General features: G+C 43.8%; 1 protein-coding gene across 1 annotated transcript in view; it reads left to right on the top strand.

Annotated features, from left to right (window-relative positions):
• LOC144484402 (uncharacterized) overlaps positions 1–23,074 on the top strand; it is a 529,373-nt gene that overhangs the window by 343,259 nt on the left and 163,040 nt on the right. The window lies entirely within an intron of this gene.

Below are 23,074 nucleotides of genomic sequence, written 5' to 3'. Positions count from 1 at the left end.
AGGAAACATCCTCTCCACATCAACCTGTCAAGACCCTTCAGGATCTTCCATGTTTCGATCAAATTTATCTTACTCTTCTAAACTCCAGCAGACACAAACCGAGCCTGTCCAAGCTTTACCCATAATCCACACATTTCTAGCATTAGTCTGGTCAATCGACTGCTTCCAATGTATTTACCTCCTTGCTTAAACAAGATGACCAATACTGTACACCGTACTCCAGATGTGGTCTCACTGGTGCTCTGGATAACTGAAGCATAACCTCCATATTTATGTAATCAATTCCTCTCACAAATGAGAGCTTTCCTAATTACTTGCTTTACCTGCTTACCAGCTTTTTGTGATTCATGCAAAGAACAAAGAACAACACAGGAACAGGCCCTTCGGCCAACGCTGATCACATTGTCCTATCAAGACCAACCGCTTATATCCCTCTATTCCCCGTCTGTTCATGTGTTTATCAAGATAAATCTTAAATGTCGCTAAGGTATCTGCCTCAACCACCTCACTTGGCAGTGCATTCCAGGCCCCCACCACCCTCTGTGTAAAAAAAACCTTCCCCTGCACATCTCCACTGAACCTTTCTCCCTTGTCTTGAACTTCTGTCCCCTTGTAATTGTCATTTCTGCCCTGGGAAAAAGCTCCCAACTGTTCACCCTATCCACACCCCTCATAATTTTATAAACGTCTATCAGGTCGTGCCTCAGCCTCCATCTTTCCAGGGAGAACAATCCCAGTTTATTCAATCTCTACAACACCCAGATCCCTCTGCATCTCAGAGCTCGACAATCTCTCACCATTTAGATAATCTGCTTCCCTTTTATTCTTCCTGCCAGAATATCCTGTCCTACCAGCAGTTCAGACCTGAGTAGAGGGAGCAGCACAGAGGTGGACAGTGCAAGTGAGTCATCCTGGGAGTCCTCAACTTGAAATTCTTTTTTATTCATTCGTGGGAAATGGGCATTGCTGGATGGCCAGCATTTATGGCCCAGTCCTTGTTGCCCTTGAACTGAGTGACTTGCGAGGCCATTTCAGAGGGAGTCACATGTAGGCCAGACCGGGTAAGGAGAGCAGATTTCCTTCCCTGAAGGGCATTAGTGAACCAGATGGTTTTTTTACGATAATCAACAATGGTTTCATGGTCATCAATAAATTCTTAATTCCAGATTTTTTTCATTGAATTCAAATTCCACCAACTGATGTGGCAGGATTTGAAACCCGGTCCCCAAATCATTAGCTGAGTTTCTGGATTAATAGTTCAGCAATAATACCACCAAGTCATCACCTCCCCTAGTTCAAGATGGAGTGTAGGAGAACAAGTCAGGAGCAGCACTGGGCACCCTAAAACTGAGATTCCAATCTGGTGACTCTATAACATGGGACTATAAGCACGCTAAACAGCAGAGGCAGCATGTTCCAGGCAGGACCAAGCGATCCCACAAACAACGGATCAGATCAGAGCTGCAGTCCTCCCACATCCAGTCGTGAATGGTGGTGGACAAGAGAAAGCTCCACAAACATCACCATCCTGAATGACTGGGGAAAGAAGTGGATCAGTGAAAACAACTGTGATTTGTGTTTGGTGATCACGGATGTGTTACTGATGCCTTCCATGGATTCCAAGGCCAGGAAAGACACTCTGGAAGGTATGGGGAGCTGGGACTTGTCCAGGAGAGTAACAAGGTATGAAAACTGAAATAATCTAGAACGAGAAAGGAGAAAAGGTCACAAAAATGCAGCAATTGGTAACAAGACATTGATTAATCTTTTCTTGTCCTGAAGAAATGAAGGTCTCAGCTTTGTGTCTTAAACAATATTAGTTAATTTGACATTTATCCAGAGTAATAAACTCCAGCCCAGTTATAGCGATCACTAACATCAGCGAAAACACACCCCAACTGTCAGAATGAACATCGTTCAGTCCTGGATGTGATTAACAGCAGCAATAACAGCAGAATCCAATTCCTCCAGACACTTGCCAATTTGCTGGTGTGTTAGAAGATGGGTTGACTGAGTGAATCCCATCTCACACTCAGAGAAGGTGAACGGTCTCTCTCCATTGTGAGTGTGTTGGTGTCTCAGCAGGTGGGGTGAGTGAGAAAATCCCATTCTGCACTCAGAGCAAGTGAACGGTTTCTCCCCGGTGTGAATGTGCTGGTGTGTTCGCAGGTTGGATGAGCGAGTGAATCCCTTTCCACAGTCAGAGCAGGTGAACGGTCTCTCCCCAGTGTGAACTTGTTGGTGTCTCAGCAGAACACTTGAGGTCTTAAAGCTCTTCTCACATTCAGAACATCTGAAAGGTTTCTTATCCGAGTGAACAAGTTGGTGTGATCTGAGGCTGGTTAAATAAATGAATCCTTTTCCACACAAGGAGCAGGTGAACGACCTCTCCCCAGTGTGAACTCGCTGGTGTTTCTGGAGGCTGGATAACAGAGTGAATCCCTTCCCACACACTGTACATCTGAATGGCCTCTCCTCATTGTGAACTCGCTGGTGTATCAGCAGATCACTTGTGGTTTTATAACTCTTCTCACATTCGGAACATTTGAAAGGTCTGTTATCAGTGTGAACCAGTCGGTGTGTAGCGAGGTGGGATGATCGTGTGAATCCCTTCCCACACACAGAGCAGGTGAACGGCCTTTCCCCAGTATGAGTGCGTTTGTGTTCAATGAGATTCTGTGATCGCTTAAATAACTTCCCACAGTAAGAGCAGCAGAACTGTTTCTCGGTGTGAATAGATTGGTGCGTGACCAGGTCCTCAGGGCTTTTAGAGCTGTGATCACCGTCAGCATGGTTAAAAAGCCTCTCTTCAATGTGAACTTGCTGGTGGGTCAGCAGGTGGGATGACTGAATGAATCCCTTCCCACACATGGAGCAGGTGAATGGTCTCTCCCCAGTGTGACTGCGCCGATGCATTTCCAGCAGCGATGGGTAACTGAATCCCTTCCCACAGTCCCCACATTTCCATGGTTTCTCCATGGTGCAGGTGTTCTTGTCTGTTCAAGCCTTGTCCACACACAGCATGTGTATTGCTTCGAAGTAAGGCTATTAAGGGTTATGGGACAAGGCAGAAAATTGGATTGTCATATCAGATCAGTCGTGATCTCATTGAATGGAGGAGCAGACCCGATGAGTCCAATGGCCTAATTCTGATCCTAATTCTTATGGTCTTATGGTTCTCTGCTGTGAATGGTGTGATGTTTCTTTCAGGCTGTGTAACTGGTTAAAGCTCTTTCCAGTCAGTTCACTCTCACTCAGGTCTGTGTCTCGGTGCTTTTCCAGTCACACTGATGTTTGAAATTGTTCCACACCACCAGAACAGACAAACATTTCTCCTTCCACATTTAAAGGTCGATGGTATTCAGGTTCTGATGAATTGAGTGACTCTGTCAGATCTTGATGTGATGTTTGGTTTCAGTTTCCCATCTGCAATTCATCGCCCTTGTGGACCTTGTAAAAGACATTGACAGAGTCGGTATCACTGTCAGTATAGGACAGAAATTCAGAACAAACAATTCTAGTTTCCACGGAATATTATTTCAAATCTTGTTTCCCCAATCTTGTGAACCAATCGAACTTCCATCTGAACTAAACCAGAACTTTGTTTCCAGTGTTTGTGAGACACTCTGTACCCTGAGTTGTGGAAGATATCGAGTGTTCCAGTCGACACTGTCTGCTCCCTCTCCAGGACCACACGAGCACGGACAAGAAAGTTAAAGTTTATTTTTATTAGTCACAAGTAAGGCTGACAGTAACACTGTAATGAAGTTACTGTGAAACCACAGAAGAGGGGCCCACAGCCAAGTTACCCTCTGCTGAACTACAAATTACTGTTTTAACCAGCCCCAAGAGCAGATCCAGGAAAAGATCCTCTGCCCTCCCCAGTCTCCTTCACTGGAGCATGGGGCAGAACAGAAGTGTAACTAAAAGTGGAGAAGCAGCTCCTTCAGGGGTTGCAATCTCTCACACTGAATATGTACATGGCTCATGGATTTATCGAGTCTGCCAATTAATTTAAAGAGGAGAAAAAACAGTGATAAACACAAAGGCAGGTTGTGAAATTGAGCTGAATGAATTTGGTAATTTGTGGAGCCGGCACAAGGAAGAAGTGACTCCGGAAGCTGCTGGATTGTGATTAAAAACCCAAATGGTTTGTTAATGTCCTTCAATGCAGGAAACCTGCCACCCATCCAGATCTACACAAGAATTCAGCCTCAATGAGAGGAGAAAGATGAAGATGAAACAGGGAGGGAATGAATGGTAAGGACTTTATACATCTACAACTGGACAAGAACTTTGACAGAACCTGCCAAACCACAACCTTCACCAACTCAAAGGATGCAGGAAAACGATCACCTCCAAATGTCGCTTTCAATCTCAAAACAACTTGTAATCCTGAGGTAACCTGCATCCCCCTGCATTTAAGGGGCAATTTAGCATAGCCAATCCACCTAACCTGTACACCTTTGGGGTGTGGGAGGAAACCGGAGCACCTGAAGGAAACTCATGCAGTCACAGAGAGAACGTGCAAACTCCACACAGTCACCCAAAGCTGGAATCAAACCTGGGTCCCTGGTGCTGTGAGACAGGAGTGCTGACCACTGTGCCACCCTGTGCCACTGTACTGTGTTGCTCGGAAATAAGTTTTAGGATTTTGGCTAAGTGATTATGAAGGCAGAGCAGTATACTACCAAGTCAAAATAGTGCGAGATTCTGAAGAGTAAATGCAGGTAGTGGGGTTTCTGGGCATAAACTGCCCTTATCCATGTTGGAGAAGGTGCTGTCAAAGGAGGTTTAGCCAATTGCTGGTAATTCTAGTTATGTACATGTTCCGGTTACTTGTGAACTCGCTGGTGCCTTAGCAGTGTGGATGAACGACAACCGGGATATTGGGTTCATGTCACACTATTTGTAACTCCCACAGTTGCGTGGACCTGCAGAGTTTCACTGGCTGTCTTGTCTGGAGACAATACACATCTTTTTAGGCTGTCTTGTTGCTCTCTCCACTCACATTGTTTCGTCTCTTAAAGACTTGATTAGTTGTAAGTATTTGCATTCCAACCATTATTCATGTAAATTGAGTCTGTGTCTTTATAAGCTCTGTTTGTGAACAGAATTCCCACTCACCTGAAGAAGGGGCTAAGAGCTCCGAAAGCTTGTGTGGCTTTTGCTACCAAATAAACCTGTTGGACTTTAACCTGGTGTTGTTAAACTTCTTACTGTGTTTACCCCAGTCCAACGCTGGCATCTCCACATCGTTATTATATGGGACAGATTTACTTCTGGTCCTGTAATAAATGCATTTATTATTTCCAGTCTTGTAATATAGTCCTGTAGCTACGTTATATATTTCCAGTCATAGAGTCATTCCAGCACAGAAGGAGTCCATTGGATAACTCGAGTCCATACCGACTCTCACAGTAATTTCATAGTTTTTCATGATTTTCACAGTGACTTCATTGCAGTGTTAATGTCAGCATCCTTGTGACACTAATTAATAAATTATCAAAAATAAACTATAAACTGTCTGTCGAGCAATTCTGTCCGTCTGGAGTGGGTCCCATTCTGTAACCCTGCAGCACCCATCTAATCTCATTGAGAAATTATTGATCATCTCTGCTTGACTACCCCCACAGGCAGCAAGTTCAAGACCATCATCAATCGCAACGCCCTGTATCTTCACCAACTGGAGCCATCCTATCCATTAAATATATTTTTAGTTCAATCATAGCTGAGGTATTTGTATCATCGATAGTCACAGGTGAGGTGCCTGAAGACTGGAGGGTGGCAAATGTTGTGCCTTTGTTTAAAAAGGGCTGCAGGGAAAAGCCTGGGAACTATAGGCCGGTGAGCCTCACATCTGTGGTGGGTAAGTTGTTGGAAGGTATTTTGAGAGACAGGATCTACAGGCATTTAGAGACGCAAGTACTGATTAGGGACAGTCAGCATGGTTTTGTGAGTGGAAAATCATGTCTCACAAATTTGATTGAGTTTTTTGAAGGGGTAACCAAGAAGGTAGATGAGGGCAGTGCAGTCGATGTTGTCCACATGGACTTTAGCAAGGCCTTTGACAAGGTACTGCCTGGTAGGTTGTTGCATAAGGTTAATTCTTACGGGACCCAGGGTGAGGTAGCTAAATGGATACAAAATTGGCTTCTTGATAGAAGCCAGAGGGTGGTTGTAGAGGGTTGACCAGCGGTGTGCCTCAGGAATCCGTGCTGGGTCCACTGTTATTTGTCATTTATATTAATGATTTGGATGAGAATATAGGGGGCATGGTTAGTAAGTTTGCAGATGACACAAAGATTGGTGGCATAGTGGACAGTGAAGAAGGTTATCTCAGATTGCAATGGGATCTTGATTTATTGGGCCAGTGGGCTGACGAATGGCAGATGGAGTTTAATATAGATAAAGGCAAGGTGATGCATTTTGGTAGATTGAACCAGGGCAGGACTTACTCAGTTAATGGTAGGGCGTTGGGGAGAGTTACAGAACAAAGAGATCTCGGGGTACAGGTTTATAGCTCCTTGAAAGTGGAGTCACAGGTGGACAGAGTGGTGAAGAAGGCATTCGGCATGCTTGGTTTCATTGGTCAGGACAATGAATACGGGAGTTGGGATGTCTTGTTGAAGTTGCACAAGATATTGGTAAAGCCACACTTGGAATACTGTGTACAGTTCTGGTCACCCTATTATAGAAAGGATATTATTAAACTTGAAAGAGTGTAGAAAATACTTACTAGGATGCTACCCAGACTTGGTGGTTTGAATTATAAGGAGAGGCTGGATAGACTGAAACTTTTTTCCCTGGAGCGTAGGAGGCTGACGGGTGATCTTATAAAGGTCTATAAAACAATGAGGGACATAGATCAGCTAGCTCGTAAATATATTTTCCCAAAGGTAGGGGAGTCTAAAACTAGAGGGCATAGGTTTAAGGGGAGGAAGGAGAGATACAAAAGGGTCCAGAGGGGCAACTTTTTCACACAGGGTGGTGAGTGTCTGGAACAAGCTGCCAGAGGTAGTAGTAGAGGCAGGTACAATTTTGTCTTTTAAAAAGCATTTCGACAGTGACATGGGTAAGATGGGTATAGAGGGATATGGGCCAAATGCGGGCAATTGGGATTAGCTTAGGGGTTTAAAAAAAAAGGTGGCATGGACAAGTTCGGCCAAAGAGCCTGTTTCCTCTATGACTCTACAAAGACATATATCTGTCTGGCCGCCTGCATGGAGATTTTCAGCTCTCTGTGTCCAGGACAGGAAGCAGTGAGCATGGATCTGTCAATCAGCCTCAATCAGCCCCTTCAGGAGAATTGGGATGGTGAATATTAGATACAGCAGAGTGAGAATGGAGGGAGAGTGTGTGGGATGGAGAGTCACAGCTTTTGGGGAATGAGAGAGGAAAGAATGTTCCATAGAAACTAGAATTGTCTGTTCTGAATTTCGATCCTGTACTGACTGTGATGACTTTTGTAAACTCCTTTTACAGGATATCTAGAAGGTGAGGATTTACAGACAAAAATCTCAGACCAAATGTCACATCAACATCTGACAGAGTCACTCAATTCATCGGGACCTGAATATCATCAGCCTTTGAATCTCGAAGGAGAGATGTTTCTCTGCTCTGTCTGCTTCATATTTTAAACATCAGTGTGACTGGAAAGCACCGAATCTGACACACACCAGAGTGAGAGTGTTCCAGTGCATTGCATGTGGAAAACGCTTCAGTTGCACAGCCTAAAAGAAATCGCAGCATTCACAGCGGGGAGAGACTGTACCCGTGTTCTGTGTGTGGATGAGGTTTCAACTGTTTGTCCGACCTGGAGAGTCACAAGGACACCTGCACCATGGAGAAACGGTGGAAATGTGGGGACTGTGGGAAAGGATTTAGATACCCTTCTCACCTGGAAACTCATCGACGCAGTCACACTGGGGAGAGACCGTTCACCTGTTCTCAGTGTGGGAATGGACTCAGTCGATTATCCACTCTGCAGACACACCAGAGAGTTCACAATGAGGAAAGGCCATTCATCTGCTTTCATTGTGGGAAGAGATTCACTCAGTCATCCAGCCTGCAGACATACCAGCGAGTTCACAATGAGGAGAGACCATTCATCTGCTCTCAGTGTGGGAAGGGATTCAGTCAGTCATCCAGCCTGCGGACACATCAGCGAGTTCACACGCGGGAGAGGCCGTTTACCTGCTCTCAGTGTGGGAATGGGTTCACTCAGTTATCCCATCTGAAGACACACCAACGGTTTCACACTGGGGAGAGGCCGTTCACCTGCCCTCAGTGCGAGAAGGGATTTGCTCAGTTATCCACTCTTCAGACACACCAGCGAGTTCACACCAAGGAGAGACCGTTCACCTGCTCTCAGTGTGGGAAAGGATTCACTCAGTTATCCAATCTGCGGAGACACCAGCAAGTTCACATGTGATTCCAGGGGTTGGATTCTGCTGTTACTGTTTCTGCTCTCAGTTACATCCAGGACTGCATTTTGTTCATTCTCACAGTTGGTCACTGGGGAGAATTGGAGGCTCTCTGTCTGCTGGACTGGCCGGTCTCACCACTTTGCCTCCAGTGGGCTGATAATCTTTTAACCTTGTTGCGAATATCTGGCTTTGGATTTCTCAAGGATCACAGAGTGAAAGGGTGTTTGGAAGTTTAAAGATATTTTGTTCGCAATTATGTTTGGAAGGCTCGCAAAGCACGCAGAGGGAGTAGTGAGCATGAGGAACTGAAAGAGATTAGTATTAGTGAAAAAGTAGCACTGGAGAAATTAATGGGGTTGGAAGTGAATAAATCCCCAAAAAGCTGCTGATCTACATCCCAGAGTGTTGGAAGAGGTGGCTGTGGAGATAGTGGATACATTGGTGGTCATCTTTCCAAATTCTATAGATTGTGGAATTTTTGCTGCAGATTGGAAGGTGGTAAATGAAACCCCACTGTTTAAGGAGGGAGAGAGAAAACGGGGAACCACAGACCCATCAGCCTGACATCAGCCGGAGGGAAAATGCTACAATCTATTGTACAGGATGTGATAACAAATGAATATGCACATTCAGAACAGGGGTACGTCCCTCACGCCTGCTCCACCATTCAATACGTGCACAGCTGATCTGATTGTAACCTCAACTTCACATTCCCGCCGACCCCCCGATAAACTTTCACCCCCTTGCTTATTAAGAATCTATCCAGCTCTGCCTTCAAAAGATTCAGAGACTCTGCGTCCACTGCCCTTTGAGAAAGAGAGTTCCAGACATTCAGACCCTCTGAGAGGAAGAAGTTCTCCTGTTATTTGTTTTAATCGAGCCGCCTCTTACTCTTCTAAACTCCAGTAGATACAAGTCTAACCTGTCCAATCATTCCTCATTAGACAAACCAGCCATTTCAGGTATTAGTCCAGTAAACCTTCTCTGAGCTGTTTCCAATGTGTTTACATCTTTCCGAAGTGAGAGCCATATTGTACACAGTACTCCAGATGGTTTCACCAATATCCTGTATAACTGAAGCATAACCTTCCTACTTTTTTATTAAATTCCCTTCGCAATAAACAGTAACAGTCTATTAGCTTTCCCAATTCCTTGCTGTACCTGTATACCGGCCTTTTGTGATTCACGCACTGGGACACCCAGATCCCTCTGCAATCCCAGCTCTGCAATCTCACACCATTTAAATGATAAGCTTCTCTTTTATTCTTCCTGCCAAAATGGATGATTTGACTTTTTGCCACATTATATTCCATTTGGCAGATCTTTGCCCCGGTCTTAACCTATCGATATATTTTTGTAACCAAAAAGAGAAAATGCTGGAAAATCTCAGCAGGTCTGGCAGCATCTGTAAGGAGAGAAAAGAGCTGATGTTTCGAGTCCAGACGGCCCTTTGTTAAAGCTAAAAGGCAGAGAAAGTGGGAGATGTTTATACTGCCGGGTGAGGGAATTAAAGATGAGTCATAGCCACAGAAACCAGGGGAAAAGACTGCTCATAGCTGTCCACAGAGAGAATAAAGGGTGTGAATGGCCAAAAGACAGAGAAGCTAAAATGAAGATGTTTGGGATTTGTGGGGCGGGTGGGGGGGGGGGGGGGGGGGGGAGCATGGGGGTGGAATGAATGGGACGAGGTAAGATTTAGCAAAGGGGGAGAAAAGGTCAGGGAAGGGGAATAAAGAAGGGGGAAAGAGTGGGAGGGAGGAAGAAAAATGAAGAAACACAATAAAGAAATAAAAGAAATCTCCTTATGTCGTCTTCACAACTTTCCCACCTATCTTTATGCCATTAGCAAATTTAGCAACCATCCCCTCAGTCCTTTCACCCAAGTCTAAGGGCTAAAAGGGGTCACGAGAAAGCATTGGGCAGCAGGATTAAGGAAAATCCCAAGGCTTTTTATACATATATAAAGAGCAACAGGGAGAGGGTTGGCCCACTCAAGGACAGTGGAGGGAATCTATGCACGGAGGCAGAGGAAATGGCGATGTATTAAATGAGTACTTTGCGTCCGTATTCATCAAAGAGAAGGACTTGGTGGATGATGAGTCTGGGAAAGGATGTGTAGATAGTTTGAGTCATGTTGAGATCAAAAAGGAGGAGGTATTGGGGTTCTTGAGAAACATTAAGATAGACAAGTCCCCAGGGCCTGATGGGATTTACCCCAGAATACCGAGAGAGGCAAGGGAGGAAATTGCTGGGGCCTTGAGAGAAATCTTTGTATCATCACTGGCTACAGAGGAGGTAAACACAGTAAGAAGTTTAACAACACCATGTTAAAGTCCAACAGGTTTATTTGGTAGCAAATGCCACTAGCTTTCGGAGCGCTGCCCCTTCGTCAGGTGGACTTGCAAATCTCACTAGCTCTCCTGTCTGGAGACAATACATATCTCTTTAACCTGTGCTTAATGCTCCCTCCACTCACATTGTCTGTACCTTTAAGACTTGATTAGCTGTATTAGTGTTGATTAGCATTCCAATCATTATTCTGTAAATTGAGTTTGTGTCTCTGTATGTCCTGTTTGTGAGCACATCTCCCACTCCACCTGACGAAGGGGCAGCACTCCGAAAGCTAGTGGCATTTGCTACCAAATAAACCTGTTGGACTTTAAGCTGGTGTTGTTAGACTTCTTACTGTGTTTAGCCCAGTCCAACGCTGGCATCTCCACATACAGAGGAGGTCCCAGAGGATTGGAGAATAGCCAATCTTGTTCCTTTGTTTAAGAAGAGTAGCAAGAACAATCCAGGTAATTACAGGCTGCTGAGCATTACATCAGTGGTAGGGAAATTATTGGAGTGGATTCTTCAAGATAGGATTTATTCCCACTTGGAAACAAGTGGATGTATTAGCAAGAAGCAACATGGTTTTGTGAAGGGGAGGTCGTGTCTCATTAAATTGATTGAGTTTTTCAAGGAAGTGATGAAGATGATTGATGAGGGTAGGGCAGTGGATGTTGTCTACATGGATTTCAGTAAGGCCTTTGACAAATGTAACTGGTTTGCGGACGACTCAAAGGTTGGTGGATTTGTGGATAGTGTTCACGACCATCAGAGGATACAGCAGGATATAGATCGGTTGGATGGCAGATGGAGTTTAATCTGGACAAATGTGAGGTAATGAATTTTGGGATGTCTAATACAGATAGGAAATATACAGTAAATGGCAGAACCCTTTAGAGCATTGATAGGCAAAGGGATCTGGGTGGACAGGTACACAGGTCACTGAAAGTGGCAATGCAGGTGGAGAAGGTAGTCAAGAAGACATACGGCATGCTTGCCTTCATTGGCTGAGGCATTGAGTTTAAAAATTGGCAATTCATGTTGCAGCTTTAGAGAAGCTTAGGCTTCACTTGGAATATAGTGTTCAATTCCGGTCGCCACACTACCAGAAGGATGTGGGAGGCTTTGGAGAGGGTACAGAAAAGATTTACCAGGATGTTGCCTGGTGTGGAGGGCATTAGCTATGAGGAGAGGTTGGAGAAACTTGGTTTGTTCTCACCGGAGCGACCTAGTACTGTCTGCAATTCGGGTCGCCACATTTTAGCAAGGATGTGATGGCGCTCGAGAAGGTGCAGAGGAGATTCACCAGGATGCTGCCTGGGCTGGAAAGTTTCAGCCATGAAGAGAGGCTGGTGAGGCTGGAATTGTTTTCCCTAATTCAGAGAAGGCTGAGGGGGCCCTGATTGGGGTGGACAAAAATATGAACCCTTAGTTCAAGTAACTTTAGTCGCTGGGTCAACTTCCAGATTTAAGGGGAGGGGCAGGAGATTTAGAGGGGAATTGAGGGAAAAGATTTTCACCCAGAGGGTTATGGAATCAGGAACTCACTGCCTGAAAGGGTGGTAGAGGTGGGAACGCTCAACATTAAGAAGCATTTAGATGAGCACTTGAAATGCCATCGCTTACAAGGCTACTACTGATCAAATGGTGGAAGGTGGGATTAGAACAGATCGATGCTTGAGAGCTGGCACAAATTCGATGGGCCAAAGGGCCTCTTGCTGTGCTTTAAAACTCTGAGAACAGAAATATGACCAGTGTTGTTATGTGATAAATATCAGATGGTTCTGCAATAAAGGACATTTATTATTATTTCTAGTCTTGTAATATTGTACTGTAGCTACGTTATATATTTCCAGTCAGAGTCATTACAGCACAGGAGGAGTTCATTGGACAACTCCAGACCCTGCTGAGCAATCCTGTCCGTCTGGAGTGGGTCCCATTCTGTAACCCTGCAGCACCCATCCAATCACATTCAAAATTACTGACCATCTCTGCTTGACTCCCCTCACAGGCAGCAAGTTCGAGAACATGACCAATCACAACCCCCTGTATCTTAACCAATTTACAGATTTAGGGGAATGCGTGGGGAAAGAATGTTCCTTAGAAACTAGAATTCTAGTTCTGAATTTTGATCCTGTACTGACTGTGATTTCTGCCGCAAACTCCTTTACAGGATATCAGAAGGTTAAGATCCATAGACGGAAATCCCAAACCAAACATCACATCAAGATCTGACAGTCGCTCAATTCATCTGGACCTCAACATCATCGACCTTTGAATCTAGAAGGAGAAATATTTCTCTGTTTTTTCTGCTTCAGAATGTTTAAACATCAGTGTGACTGGAAAGCACCGAGACACAAACACACCAGAGTGAGAGTGTTCCAGTGCAGTGAGTGTGGAAAGAGCTTTAACCAGTTACACAGCCTGAAAATACATCACAGCATTCACAGCGGGGAGAGACTGTACCCACGTTCTGTGTGAGATTTAACTGATTGTTTAACCTGGAGAGTCACAAGGACACCCGCATCATGAAGAAACTGTGGAAATGTGGGGACTGTGGGAAGGGATTCAGGTTCCCATCTCAGCTGGAAACTCATCAATGCAATTACACTGGGGAGCGGCCGTTCACCTGCTCTGTGTGTGGGAAGGAATTCACTCGGTCATCCAATCTGCTGAGTCACAATCTCACTCATACCAGTGAGAGACCCTTTAAATGCTCTGACTGTGGGACTGGTTTCGAAAGCTCTCGGGATCTGGTGTCCCACCAGCGCATTCACACTGTGGCGAGACCGTTCAGCTGCTCTCACTGCACAAAGACGTTTAGAAGATCATCCAACCTGCGGAATCACCAACGAGTTCACACGAGGGAGTGGCCATTCACCTGCTGTGTGTGTGGGAGGGGATGCAGTGATTTATCCAGCTTGCAGTCACAAAGTCAATCACAGCAATGAGCGACCCTTTAAATGCTCTGACTGCGGGAAAGATTTCAAAAGTTCTCATCAACTGTTGGTCCACCCGCGCATTCACACTGAGGAGAGACCGTTCAGCTGCTCTCACTGCACAAAGAGGTTTACAACATCAACCTACCTGTGGGAACACCAGCGAGTTCACACCAATGAGCGACCCTTTAAATGCTCTGACTGTGGGAGTGGCTTCAAAAGGTCTCAGGATCTGGTGTCCCACCAGCGCATTCACACTGAGGAGCGACTGTTCACCTGCTCTCACTGCACAAAGAGCTTCAGAACTTCATCCAACCTGCGGAAACATGAGCGAGTTCACACCGGAGCGAAACCGTTCACATGCTCTCTGTGTGGGAAGGGATTCAGTGATTCATGCAACCTGCGAGAACACCAGCGAGTTCACACCGGGGAGAGGCCATTCACCCGCTCTCAGTGTGGGAAAGGATTTAGTGATTCATCCCTCCTGCTGAGACACCAGCGAATTCACAAGTGATTACTGGTGTTGGATTCTGCTGTTATTGCTGCTGTTAATCACATCCAGGACTGAACAGTGTTCGTTCTGACAGTTGGTGAAGTGGGAGGGTCGGAGGGTTTCTTTCTGCTGGACTGGCCGGTCTCCCAACTTTGCTTCCAGTGGGCTGATGCTCTTTGAGCTTGGGAGAGCGCATTTCCACTGAAATGATCCACAAAAGCTGATGAAGGACATTTATTTTATCCTGGATAGTAAAGAGTGCTTTTCCTATGACTAAGGTAGATTTAAAATAAATACAGAAAGAACTGAAAAAACACAGCAGGTCTGGCAGCATCTGTGGAGAGAGAAACAGAGAATGTTTCACGTCCAATGTAACTCTACTTCAGAACGAAAGAGAGGGAGAAATGTGATGGGTTTGATGCTGCTGAGAAAGGGGGGAGGGGCAGGTAGAACTAAAGGGAGAGTCAGGGATTGGTTAGAGGACGGGTGAGATTAAATGACAAAAATGTCCTGGAACAAAAGGCAAAGGGAGAGGTAATGGTTGTAATAAAGAAACAATCAGAGTTTTAACAACAGCAGGTTAAAGTCCAACAGGAACCTGGTGTTGTTAAAACTCTTACGGTGTTTACCCCAGTCCAACGCCGGCATCTCCACATCGTAAAGAAACAAAGCATTGGTAAGTGTTAATGGCAGAATAAAGGACAGCTCTGTCTGGAAGCAAAAAAACATGAAAACAAGATGCAGACTGGCACTCAGCAAATAAAAAACAAATCAAAATGGAGGAGAGAGTTCAGGGTGTGAAGTTGTTGAACTCAATGTTGAGTCCAGGAGGCTGTAAAGTGCCTCATCGGAAGATGAGGGGCTGTTTGTCCAGCTTGTGTTGGGCTTCTCCGGAACATTGCAGCAGGCCGAGGACAGAAATGTGAGTGTGAGAGCAAGGTGGTGAATTCTAATGGCAAGCGGAAGGTCAGGGTCATGCTTGTGGACTGAGCGGAGGTGTTCCACAAAGAGGGCAGGGAACAGGCTACAGATGAATTAAAGAGAAACCATATTTGTGTCCAGAACATTGTGAACATCCTTTTACTCTGGTTGTCTTTGATCCTCAAGTCATTTTCTGTTTGTTTTAACCATGTTCTGTTTCATTAATAAACTTTTATCAGTAAATGTTACATAGAACATAGAACATAGAAAGCCACAGCACAAACAGGCCCTTCGGCCCACAAGTTGCGCCGATCACATCCCCACCTCTAGGCCTATCTATAGCCCTCAATCCCATTAAATCCCATGTACTCATCCAGAAGTCTCTTAAAAGACCCCAACGAGTTTGCCTCCACCACCACCGACGTCAGCTGATTCCACTCACCCACCACCCTCTGAGTGAAAAACTTACCCCTGACATCTCCTCTGTACCTACCCCCCAGCACCTTAAACCTGTGTCCTCTCGTAGCAACCATTTCAGCCCTTGGAAATAGCCTCTGAGAGTCTACCCTATCCAGACCTCTCAACATCTTGTAAACCTCTATCAGGTCACCTCTCATCCTTCGTCTCTCCAGGGAGAAGAGACCAAGCTCCCTCAACCTATCCTCATAAGGCATGCCCCCCAATCCAGGCAACATCCTTGTAAATCTCCTCTGCACCCTTTCAATGGCTTCAACATCTTTCCTGTAATGAGGTGACCAGAACTGCGCGCAGTACTCCAAGTGGGGTCTAACCAGGGTCCTATAAAGCTGCAGCATTATCTCCCGACTCCTAAACTCAATCCCTCGATTAATGAAGGCCAGTACGCCGTACGCCTTCTTGACCGCATCCTCCACCTGCGAGGCCGATTTAAGAGTCCTATGGACCCGGACCCCAAGGTCCTTCTGATCCTCTACACTGCTAAGAATGGTACCCTTCATATTATACTGCTGCTTCATCCCATTGGATCTGCCAAAATGGATCACCACACACTTATCCGGTTCCTCCAGTTTGCATTGGAGTGCCTCCTGTTACCATTGTTTATTGCCCCTTCCGTCACGTTACAGATGATCAAGAGTAGACTGGTAGTTATTGGCGGTGTTGGATTTGATCTGAGTTTTGTAAAGCGGGCAATCTTGGGCATATTGTACCATTGGCGGTTAGATGCCCGTGTTCTAGCTGAGGAACATCTTAGCTAAGGTTGCGGCAAGTGCTGAAGCACAATTCTTCAGCACCATTGCCAGAATCTTTTTCAGGGCTGTAGTATTTGCTCTTTCCAATGCTCCAAGTTTGTTTTTTTCTTGAAATCATAAGGAATGGTGAAGTGTATCTGTTCCGTTCAATGTCTACCCCACTCTGTCTCTATATTTACCTCTTTCTCTCTGGACATCTGCCTTGGTCTTTCCCTCTTTCAGTCTAACTCTCCATTTCCCCTCTTTTGTTTTTGTTCCTTCTCTTCTCTCCCTGTCTGGGTGGAATCAAGTTTCATTGATTTGATTCCTGAAATGAGGTGGTCGTTGAGCTGGGGATCCGTCTTGATTTTAAATGGCAGAAGAGACTCAAAGGGACATGTGACCGAATTCAACTCCATTGATTTTGTTCACTGCCAATACCAGCTCTGACAGCAATGACTTCTGCTGCTGCCGTTGTTGGGAAGTCTAAGACACAAATTTAGGATCGTGATGTTTATGGCGGAGTGGGATCAAATCCCCCACTGTCACATTTTCACTTAAATTACTATAAACGTTCTGAACACCTTTGGTCAAAGCATGTGATTACTTGAATTGAATGCAGTAGAATGTATCATCATTCATTTTGACTCGAAAAACCAGCAGAGACAATGCAAAGCGAGTAACTGACAGCCTTGAAACGAGTTTAGTTGTTCCGCCAGTTAGCCGGATCTGTTTCACATGCATGCATCGCCGTGTTTCTGTAGTGTAGTGGTTGTCACGTTGGCCTCACATGTGGAAGGTCCCCGGTCACATTTGAACATTTCCATAATGGTTCTGATTTCAGTTGTTCTCGTTTCGCATGAAACATTAATTGAGCTGATGAGTTTTTCCAGCATTTAGGACGGGAATCACACAGTGAAAAGAATCCCTGTGATAGCGAGCAAGACAGGATGGATTAACTGACACAAGGATTGATGGACAAGGACAACGTTGATTGGTTCTCATTAATTTTAAACGTTGCTGCATCACCTCTCAAACTGAGACTGTCTCCATCCCGCTTTGCTAATCTCACAGTTACTGTTTTCTGAATGAAAACTGCTTACAATCAGTCGAAGTCAAATAGTTTAGTGTTTCATTCAGTGAGAAGTTTTTTGTCATTTCGCCCGAGATTTTCATCCACAAATGAGTGATTTTTCTGTCAGTGCACACGGTTAAATCTGACCCATTACCCAGACTTTACCCTGTATCACCACATCCATCGTCAGTGCTTTGCATCCGAACACCCCCTTTTCACTATCTGTGTTTGTTCTCAGCCTGTTGCCCATGTGACTTTTCCAACTGGGAAGCAAAATCTCACTCGACTGATGCTGACAGAGTTGCTTTCGATCAGGAAGTAATTCAAGTTTGTTTATCAAAAACATTAAATCTTAATATATCGAAGCCAGTCTGCGACCCTGAAAGCGCTGAACCCTTACCACTAGACCAGCAGGATGGTAGGGCGTTGGGGAAAGTTCTAGAACAAAGAGATCAACAGGTACATGTTCATAGCTCATTGAAGGTGGAGTCACATGTGGACAGAGCAGTGAAGAAGGCACTCGACATGCTTGGTTTCATTCGTCAGAAAATTGAATACAGGAGTTGGGACGTCTTGTTGAAGTTGTACAAAATATTGGTACGGCCACACTTGGAATACTTTGTGCAGTTCTGGTCGCCCTATTATAGGAAGGGTATTATTAATCTTGAAAGAGTGCAGAAAAGATTTACTAGGATGCTACCGGGACTTGATGGTTTAAATTATAATGAGTAGTTGGATAGATTGGGGCTTTTAATTTCTGGAGCGTAGGAGGCTGAGTGGTGATCTTACAGAGGTCTATAAAATAATAAGGCGCATAGATCAGCTTGATAGTAAATATATTTTCCCAAAGGTAGGGGAGCCTGAAACGAGAAGGCATAAGTTTAAGGTGAGAGAGGAGAGATATAAAGGGGTCCAGAGGGGTAATTCTTTCACACAGAGGGTGGTGAGTGTCTGGAACAAGCTGCCAGACAGTCTTTTAAAAAGCGCATAGAGAGTTGCATGGCTATCGAGGGTAATGGGTCAAACGCGGGCAATTAGGACGAGCTTTGTCGTTAAAAAGGGCGGCATGGACATGTTGGGCCGAAGGGCCTGTTTGCATGCTTATACCTCTGTGACTCTATGACTCTATCTCACCTTCCTGATTCTCCCAGATACTGATTACAGATGAGTCAGCCTCCGATTTAAATGGATGAAGGAGATATGAAGGCCTGTTTCTGAGCTGTAATTTTCTATGGTTCTATCATGGATGAGAGGGGTGTGGCGGGATATGGTCCAAGTGCAGGTCAGTGGGACTAGGCATAAAATGGTTCGGCACAGCCAAGAAGGGCCAAAAGGCCTGTTTCTGAGCTGTAATTTTCTATGGTTCTATGTTTCTATATCATTATGCTGTGTTGTAAAATGCGATTGCCTGAGCAACTTGTCAGGAATTATTATTGATGTATGTTTACTGAACGTAATTGATTCTTAAACTAACATGAGGTCGAAACGATCGGTACGAAAATCTATAATTGATCTGTTATTGATGGTACACGTTAGATGCATCGGAAAGATCCTGCCGCTCTATTCCAGAGCTTCTTAACCCTTTTGGTCATCTCCAAGCAGCTGATAGTTCTGTTTTTGTTTTAAATAAATGTTCCGTCCTTACACAGAGATATCTGCCACGTGAGTTTTATATTGTCTGTAGTTAAATACAGTATTGGTCATCTCAAATTATCCCATAGCACTCGCCTTAATTTGGAAATTTGTAATCTATTATGTGCTTATGTGAACTGCACCTCAGTCTCTTGGTTTCACCTCATGGTTTGCACCTCTGCTCTGTATGTGTTCTCTATCTAGCTTGTGGCATGTCTGCCTTGTAAGTATTTCATCGGACGAAATATAGAGAGATTCACACTGTTAACCCACGCTGCAGCGTGGTTTTTTTAAGGGGCAGTGTAAAGGAAACTATCTTCTGCCACACACTGTCCTGCATCGGCCTCTGATGAAATAGAGCCTTTGCTTTTTAGAATGACCTGAAACTCGGTCAGTGACAGACCAGTTTATGAGTGAAATCACCGAGGTTCTCCTCATTCTTCACTCGCTCTGTCTCTGGATTTTATCATAAAAAGGCAGAGATGAAGGTGTCTTTATACGGATTGGCCACTGGGTGGCGCAGTGACTCTTTCACTGAACGGCCTTGAGTTCAAACACATCCCGCACAGGACTGGGGAACAGACATGTCTGGGAAAGAGGGGAAACCGTATAATATGGAATATGGGGCGGAGTTGATGGGCTTTGGAAAACGGAATTAAACCAAGCCAGAGATGGTTAAATTTTCATTCAATATTTATTTTAAAAATTCAGAGAATATTTTACAGCGACATTATTTTTTAAAGTTAGAAAAGTGAATTTAACGATCGAGCTTCACATTGAGAACACAACACAACACATGCACAGGGAATCCGTCAATATTTGTACATCTGTTACATACACCAGAAAGAGAAAACAGGACCTTAATAGAAAGAGGAATTAACAAATATGGATAAGGAATGAGAAAAGTTTCTTATTTATACATGATATTTAAACTATGGGGAAACTGTTAACCACAATTACATTATAACAAAAAATGCCTCGTGCTTTTCACTCTGAAAACTGAAATACCGTCTATGATTGTCTCAGTTACAGATTCAGAATGATAAACTGAGAGAATTTTACTGATAGAGTCACCAAGAGCAGATATTGTATTTGTGTCATACGGAGATCATAATAATCAGCTGAGGGAAATCTGCAGCATCCAAAATTCAACCCATCACTTGATCTGTAAAAGAAAGATACAATAATGAAGCAGATGTTTATGATGCGGGACATTAAAGTTAGAGTTTTTAATCAGTGGAACATTGAGAGATTTTTCAAATCCATTCTGTCAGTTTGATATGTGAGTGCATTCAATCATCTCACCTTCACCAGAGTGACCGCAGTGCTGTAGAAAATGCTCAGGAAGAACAGGACAATGAATGTGGAAGCCGTTGTCCAGATGTTACTGTTATCATCCTCATTGTCTTCAATCCAGATGCGGTCGGTGGAGTCTAGGGGACGGAGACCAGGAGAGGAAATTAGATTACTTTATTTATCCAGGTAATCTTATTGTTATTTTTCTTTTCCCCGTTCTCCTTTTTAAACTGTTCATTTATTCTTGAACTTAATTTTCAATGTATACCTACTCTTAAGCTCAGGACACTCAGTAACCAATCTCCGTAACTATTTTCACACCTGATCTTTATTGACATTCCTTGGACAGTCCATGTCAGAAAGCACTGAAGATGTTTTCTTGAAAATCAGTTGATTTTTTGACAATTCGGAACTATCCCTTATTGAAGAGTATTATGACTGATATCGAGGAACGTTCACTGATCAATGATTGTTTTCACAGATGGTTACTGATCTGTAAACTGTGAATGTTGTTGTTTAAGAGTTGGGATGTAATTTCCGATCTGTGCTTCTTTATGGTGGAAATATTCAGTCGATCGTGAGCTTAATTCAGTTTCTCAGCGTGTTTATATGTTCATTGTACATTGGGATAATAAATCTGTGGATATCTCCATTAAAAAGTCACGTTTAAATTTTACTTTCATCATTTGCCTACCGTTTGTATTGAAGATTTTGCATTTGTGTGCGTGTGCATGAGCATCTCGTGCTCTGCATTAATCTTTGGCTCTGAGTTAATATGTGATTATGAGTGTTAATGTACGCGTTCATTTGCCAGTGATTGTTGATTTGTGTAGTTGTGTGTCTGCATCTGTGCGCATATTTTATTCTTTTGTCATTGTGTATATATGACTCTATTATTGTGTGAAGTCTATGAATATATATTAATGCCACTATTAATGCGTGCACATGTGTTTATGCCTATTGCTATGTGTTAATTTCTGTCACTCTAATAATGTTTGTTTCCCTTTCTGTGGAGTTGCCGGCGTTGGACTGGGGTCGGCACAGTAAGTAGTCTCACAACACCAGATTAAAGTCCAACAGGTTTATTTGGTTGCACGAGCTTTCGGAGCGTTGTCCCTTCATCAGGTGACTACTTACTGTTTCCCTTTCTGTGTGCGTCTGTGCACGCCTGTTAACATGTCAGTGTATGTATACACGTGTTGACATTCTTTATAACGGTACGTTGATGTATATTTGTGTTTCGATGTGCAGTAATGTGTGCTATGGTGTTCTGTTCTATGAGCATGTTAATGTTTGCGTCTACATGTTTGTGTGTAAATGTTTTGCTGTCTGTTCTTCTATATGCAGTCTGGTGATTTGTTTATATGTATTTCCATATATGTTTGTGAATGTGTATAACATTGTGTGTCTTTATATCTATATTCCTATCAGCGTGAACGTGTGCTAATATATGTATTTATTTGAGTCTAAGTATGTGCTTGTGTATTTATGTGGGTCTGCATGCGTGTGTATCTGTCTGTATTGTGTCTATGCATGTATGTGTTTGTGTTTGAGTCTGTACCTACTCACGTATGTGTATGTGTATGCACTTGTGTTTCATGTGTACATGTGTGCGTTTGTACATATTTGATTATGTGTGTGTATGTTGTTGTTTTAGTGTCTGTTTGTCCAAGAGCGCGTGTCTATGTGTTCGTATGTGTGTGTGTGTGTGTGTGTATGTGTGCGTGTGTATGTGTGTGTGTGTGTGTGTGAGAGAGAGAGAGAGAGAGAGAGAATGGGTGTGTCCCTATGTATATTTGTGTACGGATGTGTTTGTGTATGGGTGTATTTTTGTGTGGGTGTATTTGTGTAAGTGTGTATTTCTGTTTGTGCATGTTTTGCCCATGAGTGCATTTGTGTGTGCATTCTTGTTTCTCTGCATGTGTGTTCGTTTGTGCAAGTATTGAGTGTACCTATGATGTGTGAAAGTGTATCTGTTGTGTATTTGTGTGTTTCTGTGTCTGTATTTGAATGTGCCTGTCCCTATTTCTGTATATGTATGTGTGTGGGGGTATGTGCATGCGTTTGTGTGTGTATATTTACATGTGTCTTTCTGTATTTGTGTGCATATGTGTGAGTATGTGTATTTGTGTGTGTAGTTGTGCATTTGTGTCGATGTGTGTGTGTGTGTGTGTGTGTGTGTGAGTGTGTGTGTGTGTGCGCTTATGTGTGTATTTATAATTGTGACAGTTTTGTGGAGTATTGTGGGTGTGTGTATTTTTTAGCTGTTGCTCCAAGTTTCACCGCAATCATTAACTGAAAATGATCCAAACAATACGAATAATGGAGCATATTTTCAATGTTTTGCTGTATGAATGTAGTTTATGTGAGTGGCACGGTGATATCAGGAGAACGAATGAAATCATTCATTGATGCATCTCAGAAACATCAGGGACAGAACAGTAAAAACCGGGGAGGATTCAATCATTTGTTTCAATTTGCATTATGGGAAATCAATGCCAGGACATGATTAACAGGAACAAGAGTGCAGAAACATTTTATAATTATGTTGCATAAGTATATATGCATCACATTGATTAGGATAATGATACTTCAAACTCTGCAGCAAATAAACCAGAAGCTAATTTGTACTGTTGGCAACTGGGTTCTTCTAGTAGAGAGTTGGTCCCTTCCAAACACGTTACTTGCGAAGAGGGAGGAGAGTGAGCTCATAATTTCCCTCTCTCTACCCGGTGAAGCAATGTGCCTGA

This window comes from Mustelus asterias, unplaced genomic scaffold (genome assembly GCF_964213995.1).
Source record: "Mustelus asterias unplaced genomic scaffold, sMusAst1.hap1.1 HAP1_SCAFFOLD_106, whole genome shotgun sequence".
In the NCBI taxonomy this organism is placed as follows: domain Eukaryota; kingdom Metazoa; phylum Chordata; class Chondrichthyes; order Carcharhiniformes; family Triakidae; genus Mustelus; species Mustelus asterias.
Note: the sequence above shows the minus strand (reverse complement) of the source record. Positions and strands in the feature narration are given on the sequence as shown.